Source organism: Schistocerca cancellata, unplaced genomic scaffold, assembly GCF_023864275.1.
Source record: "Schistocerca cancellata isolate TAMUIC-IGC-003103 unplaced genomic scaffold, iqSchCanc2.1 HiC_scaffold_1083, whole genome shotgun sequence".
NCBI lineage: Eukaryota > Metazoa > Arthropoda > Insecta > Orthoptera > Acrididae > Schistocerca > Schistocerca cancellata.
In genome coordinates this window covers 72,572-92,148 of record NW_026047082.1, presented here as the reverse complement: position 1 = coordinate 92,148, position 19,577 = coordinate 72,572, and the positions used below count along the sequence as shown (strand labels likewise).

The window sequence follows — 19,577 nt, the reverse complement described above, 5'->3', positions numbered from 1 at the left end:
ACAAACACACGACAGAACCTTTCATTTTATTGTGGCCACAGATTCGCCCCTTAGTGTACCGAGAGGCAAGAGTGGCGTCAGCGTGCGGGACCGCATCATTATCGCTAAGCAACCACGAAACCGAAGGAAAAATGCAAAATGAAAGACGCCAACAGCACGTCGAGTTCCCAGCCGAGAACGCATCCAAATACTAACCACGGCCAACGATTCTTGACGCCGGTGAACAGACGAGAACCGCTGCACTACGCGCGGTATCGCCGTTGGCGACAGTATCGCGCGACGTGTAGACATCTTACTTCTTGTGAAGATCGCTTGTTATTTACCTGGCAGTGTCTCGCTGGAGGAAGCATTCTCTTTTAGGGGAGAAAAATAAAATGGCACTTGGTGCGGTCGAATACGTGGCCTTTGTGTTCACAGCACGACGCTCTAACTTACTCAGCTTTCGAGCTACGCAATGTGGCACGTCTGCAGTCCAATACCCGATCCACCGTCTCATCCACCTTTATTACTGCCCTGACACTCATTTACACACATATCTGCTTTCGTTCACGTTTGCTCGCCTGATGCTTGGACCCCAAAAACCACAACACAAAGATATCGTAAATGCCGTGAGAATAATAAGACTCAGCAAACAAAAGGATGTTCGGCTACCAGGAATCGAATCCGGGCCTCGTGGCTGAAAGCCATGTCTCCTAACAGCTTTCCATTCTTTCTGACCGCCAGACAATCAGACTTGCAAGGCAAGCACCATAGTCACTGCCGTTTCTAGTAGTATCTGTGGAACCTGTTCTTCCCGCATGTACGAAATTGGTAGTTTTGGAATATTTAAAATGCATTGTCAGATGTGGGGTTCGAACCCACGCTCCCCTCCGGGAACCAGAGCTTAAATCTGGCGCCTTAGACCGCTCGGCCAATCTGACGTGTGGGCGCAAAGTGTCTACTACCGCCGTTTCTAGGCATATCTCCAGAGCCTGACGGCGAAGTTAGCGTGTTTTTTTCTTGTGTGAAGGAAATACGTTGGTTTTAGAGTATTTAAAACGAGTTGTCAGATGTGAAGTTGCACCCCACCCTCACTTTCGGGAACCACAGCTTAAATATGGTGCCTTACACCATTGTTTTCCGTCGCCATCTGTCGTAAGTGGAACGAGCAGAACTGTAGTTATCAACATTCACATTGACGCAGAGAAAACAAAAAACGACAGAAAAGGCCGTTCCCTAGCAACGGCTACGCTGTGCATTTCGCCCTCAGGGGAAGCTAATGATATGCTCCAGGCGAGCATCAAACTAACCAACTTAATATTGTGATACTTAGGTGCTTTCTACTTCTGGATTGGCACACATATGCTGAATCGACTCTGGATCATCAGTAAGTACGTCACATTAGATATTTGTTTTATCGCCCTGCTGTAAATTAAATGGCAGTTTTTCAACGGCTGTCAGTTCTGCTTCTAGTTACGCTACATCGCCCTAGCAGCACCTACGCACTGCGTTCAGATGTGCTCACCTCCGCTCTGGCGTTGAGCGCCTACAGCGCCATCGCCTTCGGCCTCTGATGGCAGGAGGGTAGCCGATATATCAGGGCGTGGGTGGTACGCAGCACAACGCGGTGGTGGTGTAACGATCAGCATGGTTGCTTCCCAAGCAGTTGATCCGGGTTCGATTCCCGGCCACCGCACAAAAGGTACTTTTTTCTTCTACGGGTATTCCACGTACCGAAACGCGATCTTCGAAACTGTGAAGTGTCGCGGTACGAATAGTTTTCCTTCGCCCCTCGTCTCAGTCCGTGCTGCCAGGGCGCTAGTCTGCGGTTTCGTTTCTCAGCGTCGTGTGTCTCCATGTGTCGACTTGTCTCGACTTTGCTCGGCTGACGCGAAAGCTGACGCTTGGAAATGGGCATATATGTAGAGGGCAGGCGCGAGAAACGACTGGGAGAGACCAAAAAACGACAAACACAAGACAGAACCTTTCATTGCTCGGCTGACGCGAAAGCTGACGCTTGGAAATGGGCATATACGTAGAGGGCAGGCGCGAGAAACGACTGGGAGAGACCAAAAAACGACAAACACACGACAGAACCTTTCATTTTATTGTGGCCACAGATTCGCCCCTTAGTGTACCGAGAGGCAAGAGTGGCGTCAGCGTGCGGGACCGCATCATTATCGCTAAGCAACCACGAAACCGAAGGAAAAATGCAAAATGAAAGACGCCAACAGCACGTCGAGTTCCCAGCCGAGAACGCATCCAAATACTAACCACGGCCAACGATTCTTGACGCCGGTGAACAGACGAGAACCGCTGCACTACGCGCGGTATCGCCGTTGGCGACAGTATCGCGCGACGTGTAGACATCTTACTTCTTGTGAAGATCGCTTGTTATTTACCTGGCAGTGTCTCGCTGGAGGAAGCATTCTCTTTTAGGGGAGAAAAATAAAATGGCACTTGGTGCGGTCGAATACGTGGCCTTTGTGTTCACAGCACGACGCTCTAACTTACTCAGCTTTCGAGCTACGCAATGTGGCACGTCTGCAGTCCAATACCCGATCCACCGTCTCATCCACCTTTATTACTGCCCTGACACTCATTTACACACATATCTGCTTTCGTTCACGTTTGCTCGCCTGATGCTTGGACCCCAAAAACCACAACACAAAGATATCGTAAATGCCGTGAGAATAATAAGACTCAGCAAACAAAAGGATGTTCGGCTACCAGGAATCGAATCCGGGCCTCGTGGCTGAAAGCCATGTCTCCTAACAGCTTTCCATTCTTTCTGACCGCCAGACAATCAGACTTGCAAGGCAAGCACCATAGTCACTGCCGTTTCTAGTAGTATCTGTGGAACCTGTTCTTCCCGCATGTACGAAATTGGTAGTTTTGGAATATTTAAAATGCATTGTCAGATGTGGGGTTCGAACCCACGCTCCCCTCCGGGAACCAGAGCTTAAATCTGGCGCCTTAGACCGCTCGGCCAATCTGACGTGTGGGCGCGAAGTGTCTACTACCGCCGTTTCTAGGCATATCTCCAGAGCCTGACGGCGAAGTTAGCGTGTTTTTTTCTTGTGTGAAGGAAATACGTTGGTTTTAGAGTATTTAAAACGAGTTGTCAGATGTGAAGTTGCACCCCACCCTCACTTTCGGGAACCACAGCTTAAATATGGTGCCTTACACCATTGTTTTCCGTCGCCATCTGTCGTAAGTGGAACGAGCAGAACTGTAGTTATCAACATTCACATTGACGCAGAGAAAACAAAAAACGACAGAAAAGGCCGTTCCCTAGCAACGGCTACGCTGTGCATTTCGCCCTCAGGGGAAGCTAATGATATGCTCCAGGCGAGCATCAAACTAACCAACTTAATATTGTGATACTTAGGTGCTTTCTACTTCTGGATTGGCACACATATGCTGAATCGACTCTGGATCATCAGTAAGTACGTCACATTAGATATTTGTTTTATCGCCCTGCTGTAAATTAAATGGCAGTTTTTCAACGGCTGTCAGTTCTGCTTCTAGTTACGCTACATCGCCCTAGCAGCACCTACGCACTGCGTTCAGATGTGCTCACCTCCGCTCTGGCGTTGAGCGCCTACAGCGCCATCGCCTTCGGCCTCTGATGGCAGGAGGGTAGCCGATATATCAGGGCGTGGGTGGTACGCAGCACAACGCGGTGGTGGTGTAACGATCAGCATGGTTGCTTCCCAAGCAGTTGATCCGGGTTCGATTCCCGGCCACCGCACAAAAGGTACTTTTTTCTTCTACGGGTATTCCACGTACCGAAACGCGATCTTCGAAACTGTGAAGTGTCGCGGTACGAATAGTTTTCCTTCGCCCCTCGTCTCAGTCCGTGCTGCCAGGGCGCTAGTCTGCGGTTTCGTTTCTCAGCGTCGTGTGTCTCCATGTGTCGACTTGTCTCGACTTTGCTCGGCTGACGCGAAAGCTGACGCTTGGAAATGGGCATATATGTAGAGGGCAGGCGCGAGAAACGACTGGGAGAGACCAAAAAACGACAAACACAAGACAGAACCTTTCATTGCTCGGCTGACGCGAAAGCTGACGCTTGGAAATGGGCATATACGTAGAGGGCAGGCGCGAGAAACGACTGGGAGAGACCAAAAAACGACAAACACACGACAGAACCTTTCATTTTATTGTGGCCACAGATTCGCCCCTTAGTGTACCGAGAGGCAAGAGTGGCGTCAGCGTGCGGGACCGCATCATTATCGCTAAGCAACCACGAAACCGAAGGAAAAATGCAAAATGAAAGACGCCAACAGCACGTCGAGTTCCCAGCCGAGAACGCATCCAAATACTAACCACGGCCAACGATTCTTGACGCCGGTGAACAGACGAGAACCGCTGCACTACGCGCGGTATCGCCGTTGGCGACAGTATCGCGCGACGTGTAGACATCTTACTTCTTGTGAAGATCGCTTGTTATTTACCTGGCAGTGTCTCGCTGGAGGAAGCATTCTCTTTTAGGGGAGAAAAATAAAATGGCACTTGGTGCGGTCGAATACGTGGCCTTTGTGTTCACAGCACGACGCTCTAACTTACTCAGCTTTCGAGCTACGCAATGTGGCACGTCTGCAGTCCAATACCCGATCCACCGTCTCATCCACCTTTATTACTGCCCTGACACTCATTTACACACATATCTGCTTTCGTTCACGTTTGCTCGCCTGATGCTTGGACCCCAAAAACCACAACACAAAGATATCGTAAATGCCGTGAGAATAATAAGACTCAGCAAACAAAAGGATGTTCGGCTACCAGGAATCGAATCCGGGCCTCGTGGCTGAAAGCCATGTCTCCTAACAGCTTTCCATTCTTTCTGACCGCCAGACAATCAGACTTGCAAGGCAAGCACCATAGTCACTGCCGTTTCTAGTAGTATCTGTGGAACCTGTTCTTCCCGCATGTACGAAATTGGTAGTTTTGGAATATTTAAAATGCATTGTCAGATGTGGGGTTCGAACCCACGCTCCCCTCCGGGAACCAGAGCTTAAATCTGGCGCCTTAGACCGCTCGGCCAATCTGACGTGTGGGCGCAAAGTGTCTACTACCGCCGTTTCTAGGCATATCTCCAGAGCCTGACGGCGAAGTTAGCGTGTTTTTTTCTTGTGTGAAGGAAATACGTTGGTTTTAGAGTATTTAAAACGAGTTGTCAGATGTGAAGTTGCACCCCACCCTCACTTTCGGGAACCACAGCTTAAATATGGTGCCTTACACCATTGTTTTCCGTCGCCATCTGTCGTAAGTGGAACGAGCAGAACTGTAGTTATCAACATTCACATTGACGCAGAGAAAACAAAAAACGACAGAAAAGGCCGTTCCCTAGCAACGGCTACGCTGTGCATTTCGCCCTCAGGGGAAGCTAATGATATGCTCCAGGCGAGCATCAAACTAACCAACTTAATATTGTGATACTTAGGTGCTTTCTACTTCTGGATTGGCACACATATGCTGAATCGACTCTGGATCATCAGTAAGTACGTCACATTAGATATTTGTTTTATCGCCCTGCTGTAAATTAAATGGCAGTTTTTCAACGGCTGTCAGTTCTGCTTCTAGTTACGCTACATCGCCCTAGCAGCACCTACGCACTGCGTTCAGATGTGCTCACCTCCGCTCTGGCGTTGAGCGCCTACAGCGCCATCGCCTTCGGCCTCTGATGGCAGGAGGGTAGCCGATATATCAGGGCGTGGGTGGTACGCAGCACAACGCGGTGGTGGTGTAACGATCAGCATGGTTGCTTCCCAAGCAGTTGATCCGGGTTCGATTCCCGGCCACCGCACAAAAGGTACTTTTTTCTTCTACGGGTATTCCACGTACCGAAACGCGATCTTCGAAACTGTGAAGTGTCGCGGTACGAATAGTTTTCCTTCGCCCCTCGTCTCAGTCCGTGCTGCCAGGGCGCTAGTCTGCGGTTTCGTTTCTCAGCGTCGTGTGTCTCCATGTGTCGACTTGTCTCGACTTTGCTCGGCTGACGCGAAAGCTGACGCTTGGAAATGGGCATATATGTAGAGGGCAGGCGCGAGAAACGACTGGGAGAGACCAAAAAACGACAAACACAAGACAGAACCTTTCATTGCTCGGCTGACGCGAAAGCTGACGCTTGGAAATGGGCATATACGTAGAGGGCAGGCGCGAGAAACGACTGGGAGAGACCAAAAAACGACAAACACACGACAGAACCTTTCATTTTATTGTGGCCACAGATTCGCCCCTTAGTGTACCGAGAGGCAAGAGTGGCGTCAGCGTGCGGGACCGCATCATTATCGCTAAGCAACCACGAAACCGAAGGAAAAATGCAAAATGAAAGACGCCAACAGCACGTCGAGTTCCCAGCCGAGAACGCATCCAAATACTAACCACGGCCAACGATTCTTGACGCCGGTGAACAGACGAGAACCGCTGCACTACGCGCGGTATCGCCGTTGGCGACAGTATCGCGCGACGTGTAGACATCTTACTTCTTGTGAAGATCGCTTGTTATTTACCTGGCAGTGTCTCGCTGGAGGAAGCATTCTCTTTTAGGGGAGAAAAATAAAATGGCACTTGGTGCGGTCGAATACGTGGCCTTTGTGTTCACAGCACGACGCTCTAACTTACTCAGCTTTCGAGCTACGCAATGTGGCACGTCTGCAGTCCAATACCCGATCCACCGTCTCATCCACCTTTATTACTGCCCTGACACTCATTTACACACATATCTGCTTTCGTTCACGTTTGCTCGCCTGATGCTTGGACCCCAAAAACCACAACACAAAGATATCGTAAATGCCGTGAGAATAATAAGACTCAGCAAACAAAAGGATGTTCGGCTACCAGGAATCGAATCCGGGCCTCGTGGCTGAAAGCCATGTCTCCTAACAGCTTTCCATTCTTTCTGACCGCCAGACAATCAGACTTGCAAGGCAAGCACCATAGTCACTGCCGTTTCTAGTAGTATCTGTGGAACCTGTTCTTCCCGCATGTACGAAATTGGTAGTTTTGGAATATTTAAAATGCATTGTCAGATGTGGGGTTCGAACCCACGCTCCCCTCCGGGAACCAGAGCTTAAATCTGGCGCCTTAGACCGCTCGGCCAATCTGACGTGTGGGCGCAAAGTGTCTACTACCGCCGTTTCTAGGCATATCTCCAGAGCCTGACGGCGAAGTTAGCGTGTTTTTTTCTTGTGTGAAGGAAATACGTTGGTTTTAGAGTATTTAAAACGAGTTGTCAGATGTGAAGTTGCACCCCACCCTCACTTTCGGGAACCACAGCTTAAATATGGTGCCTTACACCATTGTTTTCCGTCGCCATCTGTCGTAAGTGGAACGAGCAGAACTGTAGTTATCAACATTCACATTGACGCAGAGAAAACAAAAAACGACAGAAAAGGCCGTTCCCTAGCAACGGCTACGCTGTGCATTTCGCCCTCAGGGGAAGCTAATGATATGCTCCAGGCGAGCATCAAACTAACCAACTTAATATTGTGATACTTAGGTGCTTTCTACTTCTGGATTGGCACACATATGCTGAATCGACTCTGGATCATCAGTAAGTACGTCACATTAGATATTTGTTTTATCGCCCTGCTGTAAATTAAATGGCAGTTTTTCAACGGCTGTCAGTTCTGCTTCTAGTTACGCTACATCGCCCTAGCAGCACCTACGCACTGCGTTCAGATGTGCTCACCTCCGCTCTGGCGTTGAGCGCCTACAGCGCCATCGCCTTCGGCCTCTGATGGCAGGAGGGTAGCCGATATATCAGGGCGTGGGTGGTACGCAGCACAACGCGGTGGTGGTGTAACGATCAGCATGGTTGCTTCCCAAGCAGTTGATCCGGGTTCGATTCCCGGCCACCGCACAAAAGGTACTTTTTTCTTCTACGGGTATTCCACGTACCGAAACGCGATCTTCGAAACTGTGAAGTGTCGCGGTACGAATAGTTTTCCTTCGCCCCTCGTCTCAGTCCGTGCTGCCAGGGCGCTAGTCTGCGGTTTCGTTTCTCAGCGTCGTGTGTCTCCATGTGTCGACTTGTCTCGACTTTGCTCGGCTGACGCGAAAGCTGACGCTTGGAAATGGGCATATATGTAGAGGGCAGGCGCGAGAAACGACTGGGAGAGACCAAAAAACGACAAACACAAGACAGAACCTTTCATTGCTCGGCTGACGCGAAAGCTGACGCTTGGAAATGGGCATATACGTAGAGGGCAGGCGCGAGAAACGACTGGGAGAGACCAAAAAACGACAAACACACGACAGAACCTTTCATTTTATTGTGGCCACAGATTCGCCCCTTAGTGTACCGAGAGGCAAGAGTGGCGTCAGCGTGCGGGACCGCATCATTATCGCTAAGCAACCACGAAACCGAAGGAAAAATGCAAAATGAAAGACGCCAACAGCACGTCGAGTTCCCAGCCGAGAACGCATCCAAATACTAACCACGGCCAACGATTCTTGACGCCGGTGAACAGACGAGAACCGCTGCACTACGCGCGGTATCGCCGTTGGCGACAGTATCGCGCGACGTGTAGACATCTTACTTCTTGTGAAGATCGCTTGTTATTTACCTGGCAGTGTCTCGCTGGAGGAAGCATTCTCTTTTAGGGGAGAAAAATAAAATGGCACTTGGTGCGGTCGAATACGTGGCCTTTGTGTTCACAGCACGACGCTCTAACTTACTCAGCTTTCGAGCTACGCAATGTGGCACGTCTGCAGTCCAATACCCGATCCACCGTCTCATCCACCTTTATTACTGCCCTGACACTCATTTACACACATATCTGCTTTCGTTCACGTTTGCTCGCCTGATGCTTGGACCCCAAAAACCACAACACAAAGATATCGTAAATGCCGTGAGAATAATAAGACTCAGCAAACAAAAGGATGTTCGGCTACCAGGAATCGAATCCGGGCCTCGTGGCTGAAAGCCATGTCTCCTAACAGCTTTCCATTCTTTCTGACCGCCAGACAATCAGACTTGCAAGGCAAGCACCATAGTCACTGCCGTTTCTAGTAGTATCTGTGGAACCTGTTCTTCCCGCATGTACGAAATTGGTAGTTTTGGAATATTTAAAATGCATTGTCAGATGTGGGGTTCGAACCCACGCTCCCCTCCGGGAACCAGAGCTTAAATCTGGCGCCTTAGACCGCTCGGCCAATCTGACGTGTGGGCGCAAAGTGTCTACTACCGCCGTTTCTAGGCATATCTCCAGAGCCTGACGGCGAAGTTAGCGTGTTTTTTTCTTGTGTGAAGGAAATACGTTGGTTTTAGAGTATTTAAAACGAGTTGTCAGATGTGAAGTTGCACCCCACCCTCACTTTCGGGAACCACAGCTTAAATATGGTGCCTTACACCATTGTTTTCCGTCGCCATCTGTCGTAAGTGGAACGAGCAGAACTGTAGTTATCAACATTCACATTGACGCAGAGAAAACAAAAAACGACAGAAAAGGCCGTTCCCTAGCAACGGCTACGCTGTGCATTTCGCCGTCAGGGGAAGCTAATGATATGCTCCAGGCGAGCATCAAACTAACCAACTTAATATTGTGATACTTAGGTGCTTTCTACTTCTGGATTGGCACACATATGCTGAATCGACTCTGGATCATCAGTAAGTACGTCACATTAGATATTTGTTTTATCGCCCTGCTGTAAATTAAATGGCAGTTTTTCAACGGCTGTCAGTTCTGCTTCTAGTTACGCTACATCGCCCTAGCAGCACCTACGCACTGCGTTCAGATGTGCTCACCTCCGCTCTGGCGTTGAGCGCCTACAGCGCCGTCGCCTTCGGCCTCTGATGGCAGGAGGGTAGCCGATATATCAGGGCGTGGGTGGTACGCAGCACAACGCGGTGGTGGTGTAACGATCAGCATGGTTGCTTCCCAAGCAGTTGATCCGGGTTCGATTCCCGGCCACCGCACAAAAGGTACTTTTTTCTTCTACGGGTATTCCACGTACCGAAACGCGATCTTCGAAACTGTGAAGTGTCGCGGTACGAATAGTTTTCCTTCGCCCCTCGTCTCAGTCCGTGCTGCCAGGGCGCTAGTCTGCGGTTTCGTTTCTCAGCGTCGTGTGTCTCCATGTGTCGACTTGTCTCGACTTTGCTCGGCTGACGCGAAAGCTGACGCTTGGAAATGGGCATATATGTAGAGGGCAGGCGCGAGAAACGACTGGGAGAGACCAAAAAACGACAAACACAAGACAGAACCTTTCATTGCTCGGCTGACGCGAAAGCTGACGCTTGGAAATGGGCATATACGTAGAGGGCAGGCGCGAGAAACGACTGGGAGAGACCAAAAAACGACAAACACACGACAGAACCTTTCATTTTATTGTGGCCACAGATTCGCCCCTTAGTGTACCGAGAGGCAAGAGTGGCGTCAGCGTGCGGGACCGCATCATTATCGCTAAGCAACCACGAAACCGAAGGAAAAATGCAAAATGAAAGACGCCAACAGCACGTCGAGTTCCCAGCCGAGAACGCATCCAAATACTAACCACGGCCAACGATTCTTGACGCCGGTGAACAGACGAGAACCGCTGCACTACGCGCGGTATCGCCGTTGGCGACAGTATCGCGCGACGTGTAGACATCTTACTTCTTGTGAAGATCGCTTGTTATTTACCTGGCAGTGTCTCGCTGGAGGAAGCATTCTCTTTTAGGGGAGAAAAATAAAATGGCACTTGGTGCGGTCGAATACGTGGCCTTTGTGTTCACAGCACGACGCTCTAACTTACTCAGCTTTCGAGCTACGCAATGTGGCACGTCTGCAGTCCAATACCCGATCCACCGTCTCATCCACCTTTATTACTGCCCTGACACTCATTTACACACATATCTGCTTTCGTTCACGTTTGCTCGCCTGATGCTTGGACCCCAAAAACCACAACACAAAGATATCGTAAATGCCGTGAGAATAATAAGACTCAGCAAACAAAAGGATGTTCGGCTACCAGGAATCGAATCCGGGCCTCGTGGCTGAAAGCCATGTCTCCTAACAGCTTTCCATTCTTTCTGACCGCCAGACAATCAGACTTGCAAGGCAAGCACCATAGTCACTGCCGTTTCTAGTAGTATCTGTGGAACCTGTTCTTCCCGCATGTACGAAATTGGTAGTTTTGGAATATTTAAAATGCATTGTCAGATGTGGGGTTCGAACCCACGCTCCCCTCCGGGAACCAGAGCTTAAATCTGGCGCCTTAGACCGCTCGGCCAATCTGACGTGTGGGCGCAAAGTGTCTACTACCGCCGTTTCTAGGCATATCTCCAGAGCCTGACGGCGAAGTTAGCGTGTTTTTTTCTTGTGTGAAGGAAATACGTTGGTTTTAGAGTATTTAAAACGAGTTGTCAGATGTGAAGTTGCACCCCACCCTCACTTTCGGGAACCACAGCTTAAATATGGTGCCTTACACCATTGTTTTCCGTCGCCATCTGTCGTAAGTGGAACGAGCAGAACTGTAGTTATCAACATTCACATTGACGCAGAGAAAACAAAAAACGACAGAAAAGGCCGTTCCCTAGCAACGGCTACGCTGTGCATTTCGCCCTCAGGGGAAGCTAATGATATGCTCCAGGCGAGCATCAAACTAACCAACTTAATATTGTGATACTTAGGTGCTTTCTACTTCTGGATTGGCACACATATGCTGAATCGACTCTGGATCATCAGTAAGTACGTCACATTAGATATTTGTTTTATCGCCCTGCTGTAAATTAAATGGCAGTTTTTCAACGGCTGTCAGTTCTGCTTCTAGTTACGCTACATCGCCCTAGCAGCACCTACGCACTGCGTTCAGATGTGCTCACCTCCGCTCTGGCGTTGAGCGCCTACAGCGCCATCGCCTTCGGCCTCTGATGGCAGGAGGGTAGCCGATATATCAGGGCGTGGGTGGTACGCAGCACAACGCGGTGGTGGTGTAACGATCAGCATGGTTGCTTCCCAAGCAGTTGATCCGGGTTCGATTCCCGGCCACCGCACAAAAGGTACTTTTTTCTTCTACGGGTATTCCACGTACCGAAACGCGATCTTCGAAACTGTGAAGTGTCGCGGTACGAATAGTTTTCCTTCGCCCCTCGTCTCAGTCCGTGCTGCCAGGGCGCTAGTCTGCGGTTTCGTTTCTCAGCGTCGTGTGTCTCCATGTGTCGACTTGTCTCGACTTTGCTCGGCTGACGCGAAAGCTGACGCTTGGAAATGGGCATATATGTAGAGGGCAGGCGCGAGAAACGACTGGGAGAGACCAAAAAACGACAAACACAAGACAGAACCTTTCATTGCTCGGCTGACGCGAAAGCTGACGCTTGGAAATGGGCATATACGTAGAGGGCAGGCGCGAGAAACGACTGGGAGAGACCAAAAAACGACAAACACACGACAGAACCTTTCATTTTATTGTGGCCACAGATTCGCCCCTTAGTGTACCGAGAGGCAAGAGTGGCGTCAGCGTGCGGGACCGCATCATTATCGCTAAGCAACCACGAAACCGAAGGAAAAATGCAAAATGAAAGACGCCAACAGCACGTCGAGTTCCCAGCCGAGAACGCATCCAAATACTAACCACGGCCAACGATTCTTGACGCCGGTGAACAGACGAGAACCGCTGCACTACGCGCGGTATCGCCGTTGGCGACAGTATCGCGCGACGTGTAGACATCTTACTTCTTGTGAAGATCGCTTGTTATTTACCTGGCAGTGTCTCGCTGGAGGAAGCATTCTCTTTTAGGGGAGAAAAATAAAATGGCACTTGGTGCGGTCGAATACGTGGCCTTTGTGTTCACAGCACGACGCTCTAACTTACTCAGCTTTCGAGCTACGCAATGTGGCACGTCTGCAGTCCAATACCCGATCCACCGTCTCATCCACCTTTATTACTGCCCTGACACTCATTTACACACATATCTGCTTTCGTTCACGTTTGCTCGCCTGATGCTTGGACCCCAAAAACCACAACACAAAGATATCGTAAATGCCGTGAGAATAATAAGACTCAGCAAACAAAAGGATGTTCGGCTACCAGGAATCGAATCCGGGCCTCGTGGCTGAAAGCCATGTCTCCTAACAGCTTTCCATTCTTTCTGACCGCCAGACAATCAGACTTGCAAGGCAAGCACCATAGTCACTGCCGTTTCTAGTAGTATCTGTGGAACCTGTTCTTCCCGCATGTACGAAATTGGTAGTTTTGGAATATTTAAAATGCATTGTCAGATGTGGGGTTCGAACCCACGCTCCCCTCCGGGAACCAGAGCTTAAATCTGGCGCCTTAGACCGCTCGGCCAATCTGACGTGTGGGCGCAAAGTGTCTACTACCGCCGTTTCTAGGCATATCTCCAGAGCCTGACGGCGAAGTTAGCGTGTTTTTTTCTTGTGTGAAGGAAATACGTTGGTTTTAGAGTATTTAAAACGAGTTGTCAGATGTGAAGTTGCACCCCACCCTCACTTTCGGGAACCACAGCTTAAATATGGTGCCTTACACCATTGTTTTCCGTCGCCATCTGTCGTAAGTGGAACGAGCAGAACTGTAGTTATCAACATTCACATTGACGCAGAGAAAACAAAAAACGACAGAAAAGGCCGTTCCCTAGCAACGGCTACGCTGTGCATTTCGCCCTCAGGGGAAGCTAATGATATGCTCCAGGCGAGCATCAAACTAACCAACTTAATATTGTGATACTTAGGTGCTTTCTACTTCTGGATTGGCACACATATGCTGAATCGACTCTGGATCATCAGTAAGTACGTCACATTAGATATTTGTTTTATCGCCCTGCTGTAAATTAAATGGCAGTTTTTCAACGGCTGTCAGTTCTGCTTCTAGTTACGCTACATCGCCCTAGCAGCACCTACGCACTGCGTTCAGATGTGCTCACCTCCGCTCTGGCGTTGAGCGCCTACAGCGCCATCGCCTTCGGCCTCTGATGGCAGGAGGGTAGCCGATATATCAGGGCGTGGGTGGTACGCAGCACAACGCGGTGGTGGTGTAACGATCAGCATGGTTGCTTCCCAAGCAGTTGATCCGGGTTCGATTCCCGGCCACCGCACAAAAGGTACTTTTTTCTTCTACGGGTATTCCACGTACCGAAACGCGATCTTCGAAACTGTGAAGTGTCGCGGTACGAATAGTTTTCCTTCGCCCCTCGTCTCAGTCCGTGCTGCCAGGGCGCTAGTCTGCGGTTTCGTTTCTCAGCGTCGTGTGTCTCCATGTGTCGACTTGTCTCGACTTTGCTCGGCTGACGCGAAAGCTGACGCTTGGAAATGGGCATATATGTAGAGGGCAGGCGCGAGAAACGACTGGGAGAGACCAAAAAACGACAAACACAAGACAGAACCTTTCATTGCTCGGCTGACGCGAAAGCTGACGCTTGGAAATGGGCATATACGTAGAGGGCAGGCGCGAGAAACGACTGGGAGAGACCAAAAAACGACAAACACACGACAGAACCTTTCATTTTATTGTGGCCACAGATTCGCCCCTTAGTGTACCGAGAGGCAAGAGTGGCGTCAGCGTGCGGGACCGCATCATTATCGCTAAGCAACCACGAAACCGAAGGAAAAATGCAAAATGAAAGACGCCAACAGCACGTCGAGTTCCCAGCCGAGAACGCATCCAAATACTAACCACGGCCAACGATTCTTGACGCCGGTGAACAGACGAGAACCGCTGCACTACGCGCGGTATCGCCGTTGGCGACAGTATCGCGCGACGTGTAGACATCTTACTTCTTGTGAAGATCGCTTGTTATTTACCTGGCAGTGTCTCGCTGGAGGAAGCATTCTCTTTTAGGGGAGAAAAATAAAATGGCACTTGGTGCGGTCGAATACGTGGCCTTTGTGTTCACAGCACGACGCTCTAACTTACTCAGCTTTCGAGCTACGCAATGTGGCACGTCTGCAGTCCAATACCCGATCCACCGTCTCATCCACCTTTATTACTGCCCTGACACTCATTTACACACATATCTGCTTTCGTTCACGTTTGCTCGCCTGATGCTTGGACCCCAAAAACCACAACACAAAGATATCGTAAATGCCGTGAGAATAATAAGACTCAGCAAACAAAAGGATGTTCGGCTACCAGGAATCGAATCCGGGCCTCGTGGCTGAAAGCCATGTCTCCTAACAGCTTTCCATTCTTTCTGACCGCCAGACAATCAGACTTGCAAGGCAAGCACCATAGTCACTGCCGTTTCTAGTAGTATCTGTGGAACCTGTTCTTCCCGCATGTACGAAATTGGTAGTTTTGGAATATTTAAAATGCATTGTCAGATGTGGGGTTCGAACCCACGCTCCCCTCCGGGAACCAGAGCTTAAATCTGGCGCCTTAGACCGCTCGGCCAATCTGACGTGTGGGCGCAAAGTGTCTACTACCGCCGTTTCTAGGCATATCTCCAGAGCCTGACGGCGAAGTTAGCGTGTTTTTTTCTTGTGTGAAGGAAATACGTTGGTTTTAGAGTATTTAAAACGAGTTGTCAGATGTGAAGTTGCACCCCACCCTCACTTTCGGGAACCACAGCTTAAATATGGTGCCTTACACCATTGTTTTCCGTCGCCATCTGTCGTAAGTGGAACGAGCAGAACTGTAGTTATCAACATTCACATTGACGCAGAGAAAACAAAAAACGACAGAAAAGGCCGTTCCCTAGCAACGGCTACGCTGTGCATTTCGCCCTCAGGGGAAGCTAATGATATGCTCCAGGCGAGCATCAAACTAACCAACTTAATATTGTGATACTTAGGTGCTTTCTACTTCTGGATTGGCACACATATGCTGAATCGACTCTGGATCATCAGTAAGTACGTCACATTAGATATTTGTTTTATCGCCCTGCTGTAAATTAAATGGCAGTTTTTCAACGGCTGTCAGTTCTGCTTCTAGTTACGCTACATCGCCCTAGCAGCACCTACGCACTGCGTTCAGATGTGCTCACCTCCGCTCTGGCGTTGAGCGCCTACAGCGCCATCGCCTTCGGCCTCTGATGGCAGGAGGGTAGCCGATATATCAGGGCGTGGGTGGTACGCAGCACAACGCGGTGGTGGTGTAACGATCAGCATGGTTGCTTCCCAAGCAGTTGATCCGGGTTCGATTCCCGGCCACCGCACAAAAGGTACTTTTTTCTTCTACGGGTATTCCACGTACCGAAACGCGATCTTCGAAACTGTGAAGTGTCGCGGTACGAATAGTTTTCCTTCGCCCCTCGTCTCAGTCCGTGCTGCCAGGGCGCTAGTCTGCGGTTTCGTTTCTCAGCGTCGTGTGTCTCCATGTGTCGACTTGTCTCGACTTTGCTCGGCTGACGCGAAAGCTGACGCTTGGAAATGGGCATATATGTAGAGGGCAGGCGCGAGAAACGACTGGGAGAGACCAAAAAACGACAAACACAAGACAGAACCTTTCATTGCTCGGCTGACGCGAAAGCTGACGCTTGGAAATGGGCATATACGTAGAGGGCAGGCGCGAGAAACGACTGGGAGAGACCAAAAAACGACAAACACACGACAGAACCTTTCATTTTATTGTGGCCACAGATTCGCCCCTTAGTGTACCGAGAGGCAAGAGTGGCGTCAGCGTGCGGGACCGCATCATTATCGCTAAGCAACCACGAAACCGAAGGAAAAATGCAAAATGAAAGACGCCAACAGCACGTCGAGTTCCCAGCCGAGAACGCATCCAAATACTAACCACGGCCAACGATTCTTGACGCCGGTGAACAGACGAGAACCGCTGCACTACGCGCGGTATCGCCGTTGGCGACAGTATCGCGCGACGTGTAGACATCTTACTTCTTGTGAAGATCGCTTGTTATTTACCTGGCAGTGTCTCGCTGGAGGAAGCATTCTCTTTTAGGGGAGAAAAATAAAATGGCACTTGGTGCGGTCGAATACGTGGCCTTTGTGTTCACAGCACGACGCTCTAACTTACTCAGCTTTCGAGCTACGCAATGTGGCACGTCTGCAGTCCAATACCCGATCCACCGTCTCATCCACCTTTATTACTGCCCTGACACTCATTTACACACATATCTGCTTTCGTTCACGTTTGCTCGCCTGATGCTTGGACCCCAAAAACCACAACACAAAGATATCGTAAATGCCGTGAGAATAATAAGACTCAGCAAACAAAAGGATGTTCGGCTACCAGGAATCGAATCCGGGCCTCGTGGCTGAAAGCCATGTCTCCTAACAGCTTTCCATTCTTTCTGACCGCCAGACAATCAGACTTGCAAGGCAAGCACCATAGTCACTGCCGTTTCTAGTAGTATCTGTGGAACCTGTTCTTCCCGCATGTACGAAATTGGTAGTTTTGGAATATTTAAAATGCATTGTCAGATGTGGGGTTCGAACCCACGCTCCCCTCCGGGAACCAGAGCTTAAATCTGGCGCCTTAGACCGCTCGGCCAATCTGACGTGTGGGCGCAAAGTGTCTACTACCGCCGTTTCTAGGCATATCTCCAGAGCCTGACGGCGAAGTTAGCGTGTTTTTTTCTTGTGTGAAGGAAATACGTTGGTTTTAGAGTATTTAAAACGAGTTGTCAGATGTGAGGTTGCACCCCACCCTCACTTTCGGGAACCACAGCTTAAATATGGTGCCTTACACCATTGTTTTCCGTCGCCATCTGTCGTAAGTGGAACGAGCAGAACTGTAGTTATCAACATTCACATTGACGCAGAGAAAACAAAAAACGACAGAAAAGGCCGTTCCCTAGCAACGGCTACGCTGTGCATTTCGCCCTCAGGGGAAGCTAATGATATGCTCCAGGCGAGCATCAAACTAACCAACTTAATATTGTGATACTTAGGTGCTTTCTACTTCTGGATTGGCACACATATGCTGAATCGACTCTGGATCATCAGTAAGTACGTCACATTAGATATTTGTTTTATCGCCCTGCTGTAAATTAAATGGCAGTTTTTCAACGGCTGTCAGTTCTGCTTCTAGTTACGCTACATCGCCCTAGCAGCACCTACGCACTGCGTTCAGATGTGCTCACCTCCGCTCTGGCGTTGAGCGCCTACAGCGCCATCGCCTTCGGCCTCTGATGGCAGGAGGGTAGCCGATATATCAGGGCGTGGGTGGTACGCAGCACAACGCGGTGGTGGTGTAACGATCAGCATGGTTGCTTCCCAAGCAGTTGATCCGGGTTCGATTCCCGGCCACCGCACAAAAGGTACTTTTTTCTTCTACGGGTATTCCACGTACCGAAACGCGATCTTCGAAACTGTGAAGTGTCGCGGTACGAATAGTTTTCCTTCGCCCCTCGTCTCAGTCCGTGCTGCCAGGGCGCTAGTCTGCGGTTTCGTTTCTCAGCGTCGTGTGTCTCCATGTGTCGACTTGTCTCGACTTTGCTCGGCTGACGCGAAAGCTGACGCTTGGAAATGGGCATATATGTAGAGGGCAGGCGCGAGAAACGACTGGGAGAGACCAAAAAACGACAAACACAAGACAGAACCTTTCATTGCTCGGCTGACGCGAAAGCTGACGCTTGGAAATGGGCATATACGTAGAGGGCAGGCGCGAGAAACGACTGGGAGAGACCAAAAAACGACAAACACACGACAGAACCTTTCATTTTATTGTGGCCACAGATTCGCCCCTTAGTGTACCGAGAGGCAAGAGTGGCGTCAGCGTGCGGGACCGCATCATTATCGCTAAGCAACCACGAAACCGAAGGAAAAATGCAAAATGAAAGACGCCAACAGCACGTCGAGTTCCCAGCCGAGAACGCATCCAAATACTAACCACGGCCAACGATTCTTGACGCCGGTGAACAGACGAGAACCGCTGCACTACGCGCGGTATCGCCGTTGGCGACAGTATCGCGCGACGTGTAGACATCTTACTTCTTGTGAAGATCGCTTGTTATTTACCTGGCAGTGTCTCGCTGGAGGAAGCATTCTCTTTTAGGGGAGAAAAATAAAATGGCACTTGGTGCGGTCGAATACGTGGCCTTTGTGTTCACAGCACGACGCTCTAACTTACTCAGCTTTCGAGCTACGCAATGTGGCACGTCTGCAGTCCAATACCCGATCCACCGTCTCATCCACCTTTATTACTGCCCTGACACTCATTTACACACATATCTGCTTTCGTTCACGTTTGCTCGCCTGATGCTTGGACCCCAAAAACCACAACACAAAGATATCGTAAATGCCGTGAGAATAATAAGACTCAGCAAACAAAAGGATGTTCGGCTACCAGGAATCGAATCCGGGCCTCGTGGCTGAAAGCCATGTCTCCTAACAGCTTTCCATTCTTTCTGACCGCCAGACAATCAGACTTGCAAGGCAAGCACCATAGTCACTGCCGTTTCTAGTAGTATCTGTGGAACCTGTTCTTCCCGCATGTACGAAATTGGTAGTTTTGGAATATTTAAAATGCATTGTGAGATGTGGGGTTCGAACCCACGCTCCCCTCAGGGAACCAGAGCTTAAATCTGGCGCCTTAGACCGCTCGGCCAATCTGACGTGTGGGCGCAAAGTGTCTACTACCGCCGTTTCTAGGCATATCTCCAGAGCCTGACGGCGAAGTTAGCGTGTTTTTTTCTTGTGTGAAGGAAATACGTTGGTTTTAGAGTATTTAAAACGAGTTGTCAGATGTGA

At 49.9% G+C, this 19,577-nt stretch overlaps 19 non-coding genes across 19 annotated transcripts; 9 read left to right on the top strand and 10 right to left on the bottom strand.

Moving 5' to 3' along the window:
• Nucleotides 1-836: 836 nt before the first annotated feature.
• Nucleotides 837-920, bottom strand: Trnal-uaa (transfer RNA leucine (anticodon UAA)). The gene has a single exon. It is a non-coding gene; the product is annotated as a tRNA-Leu (tRNA).
• A 683-nt stretch (nucleotides 921-1,603) lies between these two features.
• On the top strand, nucleotides 1,604-1,675 carry Trnag-ccc (transfer RNA glycine (anticodon CCC)). The gene has a single exon. It is a non-coding gene; the product is annotated as a tRNA-Gly (tRNA).
• A 1,219-nt stretch (nucleotides 1,676-2,894) lies between these two features.
• Trnal-uaa (transfer RNA leucine (anticodon UAA)) lies at nucleotides 2,895-2,978 on the bottom strand. Its single transcript has one exon. It is a non-coding gene; the product is annotated as a tRNA-Leu (tRNA).
• Nucleotides 2,979-3,661: 683 nt separating this feature from the next.
• Nucleotides 3,662-3,733, top strand: Trnag-ccc (transfer RNA glycine (anticodon CCC)). The gene has a single exon. It is a non-coding gene; the product is annotated as a tRNA-Gly (tRNA).
• A 1,219-nt stretch (nucleotides 3,734-4,952) lies between these two features.
• Nucleotides 4,953-5,036, bottom strand: Trnal-uaa (transfer RNA leucine (anticodon UAA)). The gene has a single exon. It is a non-coding gene; the product is annotated as a tRNA-Leu (tRNA).
• Nucleotides 5,037-5,719: 683 nt separating this feature from the next.
• Nucleotides 5,720-5,791, top strand: Trnag-ccc (transfer RNA glycine (anticodon CCC)). Its single transcript has one exon. It is a non-coding gene; the product is annotated as a tRNA-Gly (tRNA).
• A 1,219-nt stretch (nucleotides 5,792-7,010) lies between these two features.
• On the bottom strand, nucleotides 7,011-7,094 carry Trnal-uaa (transfer RNA leucine (anticodon UAA)). The gene has a single exon. It is a non-coding gene; the product is annotated as a tRNA-Leu (tRNA).
• Nucleotides 7,095-7,777: 683 nt separating this feature from the next.
• Trnag-ccc (transfer RNA glycine (anticodon CCC)) lies at nucleotides 7,778-7,849 on the top strand. The gene has a single exon. It is a non-coding gene; the product is annotated as a tRNA-Gly (tRNA).
• A 1,219-nt stretch (nucleotides 7,850-9,068) lies between these two features.
• Trnal-uaa (transfer RNA leucine (anticodon UAA)) lies at nucleotides 9,069-9,152 on the bottom strand. The gene has a single exon. It is a non-coding gene; the product is annotated as a tRNA-Leu (tRNA).
• A 683-nt stretch (nucleotides 9,153-9,835) lies between these two features.
• Trnag-ccc (transfer RNA glycine (anticodon CCC)) lies at nucleotides 9,836-9,907 on the top strand. Its single transcript has one exon. It is a non-coding gene; the product is annotated as a tRNA-Gly (tRNA).
• Nucleotides 9,908-11,126: 1,219 nt separating this feature from the next.
• Nucleotides 11,127-11,210, bottom strand: Trnal-uaa (transfer RNA leucine (anticodon UAA)). The gene has a single exon. It is a non-coding gene; the product is annotated as a tRNA-Leu (tRNA).
• Nucleotides 11,211-11,893: 683 nt separating this feature from the next.
• Nucleotides 11,894-11,965, top strand: Trnag-ccc (transfer RNA glycine (anticodon CCC)). Its single transcript has one exon. It is a non-coding gene; the product is annotated as a tRNA-Gly (tRNA).
• A 1,219-nt stretch (nucleotides 11,966-13,184) lies between these two features.
• Trnal-uaa (transfer RNA leucine (anticodon UAA)) lies at nucleotides 13,185-13,268 on the bottom strand. The gene has a single exon. It is a non-coding gene; the product is annotated as a tRNA-Leu (tRNA).
• A 683-nt stretch (nucleotides 13,269-13,951) lies between these two features.
• Trnag-ccc (transfer RNA glycine (anticodon CCC)) lies at nucleotides 13,952-14,023 on the top strand. Its single transcript has one exon. It is a non-coding gene; the product is annotated as a tRNA-Gly (tRNA).
• A 1,219-nt stretch (nucleotides 14,024-15,242) lies between these two features.
• Trnal-uaa (transfer RNA leucine (anticodon UAA)) lies at nucleotides 15,243-15,326 on the bottom strand. The gene has a single exon. It is a non-coding gene; the product is annotated as a tRNA-Leu (tRNA).
• Nucleotides 15,327-16,009: 683 nt separating this feature from the next.
• Nucleotides 16,010-16,081, top strand: Trnag-ccc (transfer RNA glycine (anticodon CCC)). Its single transcript has one exon. It is a non-coding gene; the product is annotated as a tRNA-Gly (tRNA).
• A 1,219-nt stretch (nucleotides 16,082-17,300) lies between these two features.
• Trnal-uaa (transfer RNA leucine (anticodon UAA)) lies at nucleotides 17,301-17,384 on the bottom strand. The gene has a single exon. It is a non-coding gene; the product is annotated as a tRNA-Leu (tRNA).
• Nucleotides 17,385-18,067: 683 nt separating this feature from the next.
• Trnag-ccc (transfer RNA glycine (anticodon CCC)) lies at nucleotides 18,068-18,139 on the top strand. Its single transcript has one exon. It is a non-coding gene; the product is annotated as a tRNA-Gly (tRNA).
• Nucleotides 18,140-19,358: 1,219 nt separating this feature from the next.
• On the bottom strand, nucleotides 19,359-19,442 carry Trnal-uaa (transfer RNA leucine (anticodon UAA)). The gene has a single exon. It is a non-coding gene; the product is annotated as a tRNA-Leu (tRNA).
• Nucleotides 19,443-19,577: the final 135 nt, after the last annotated feature.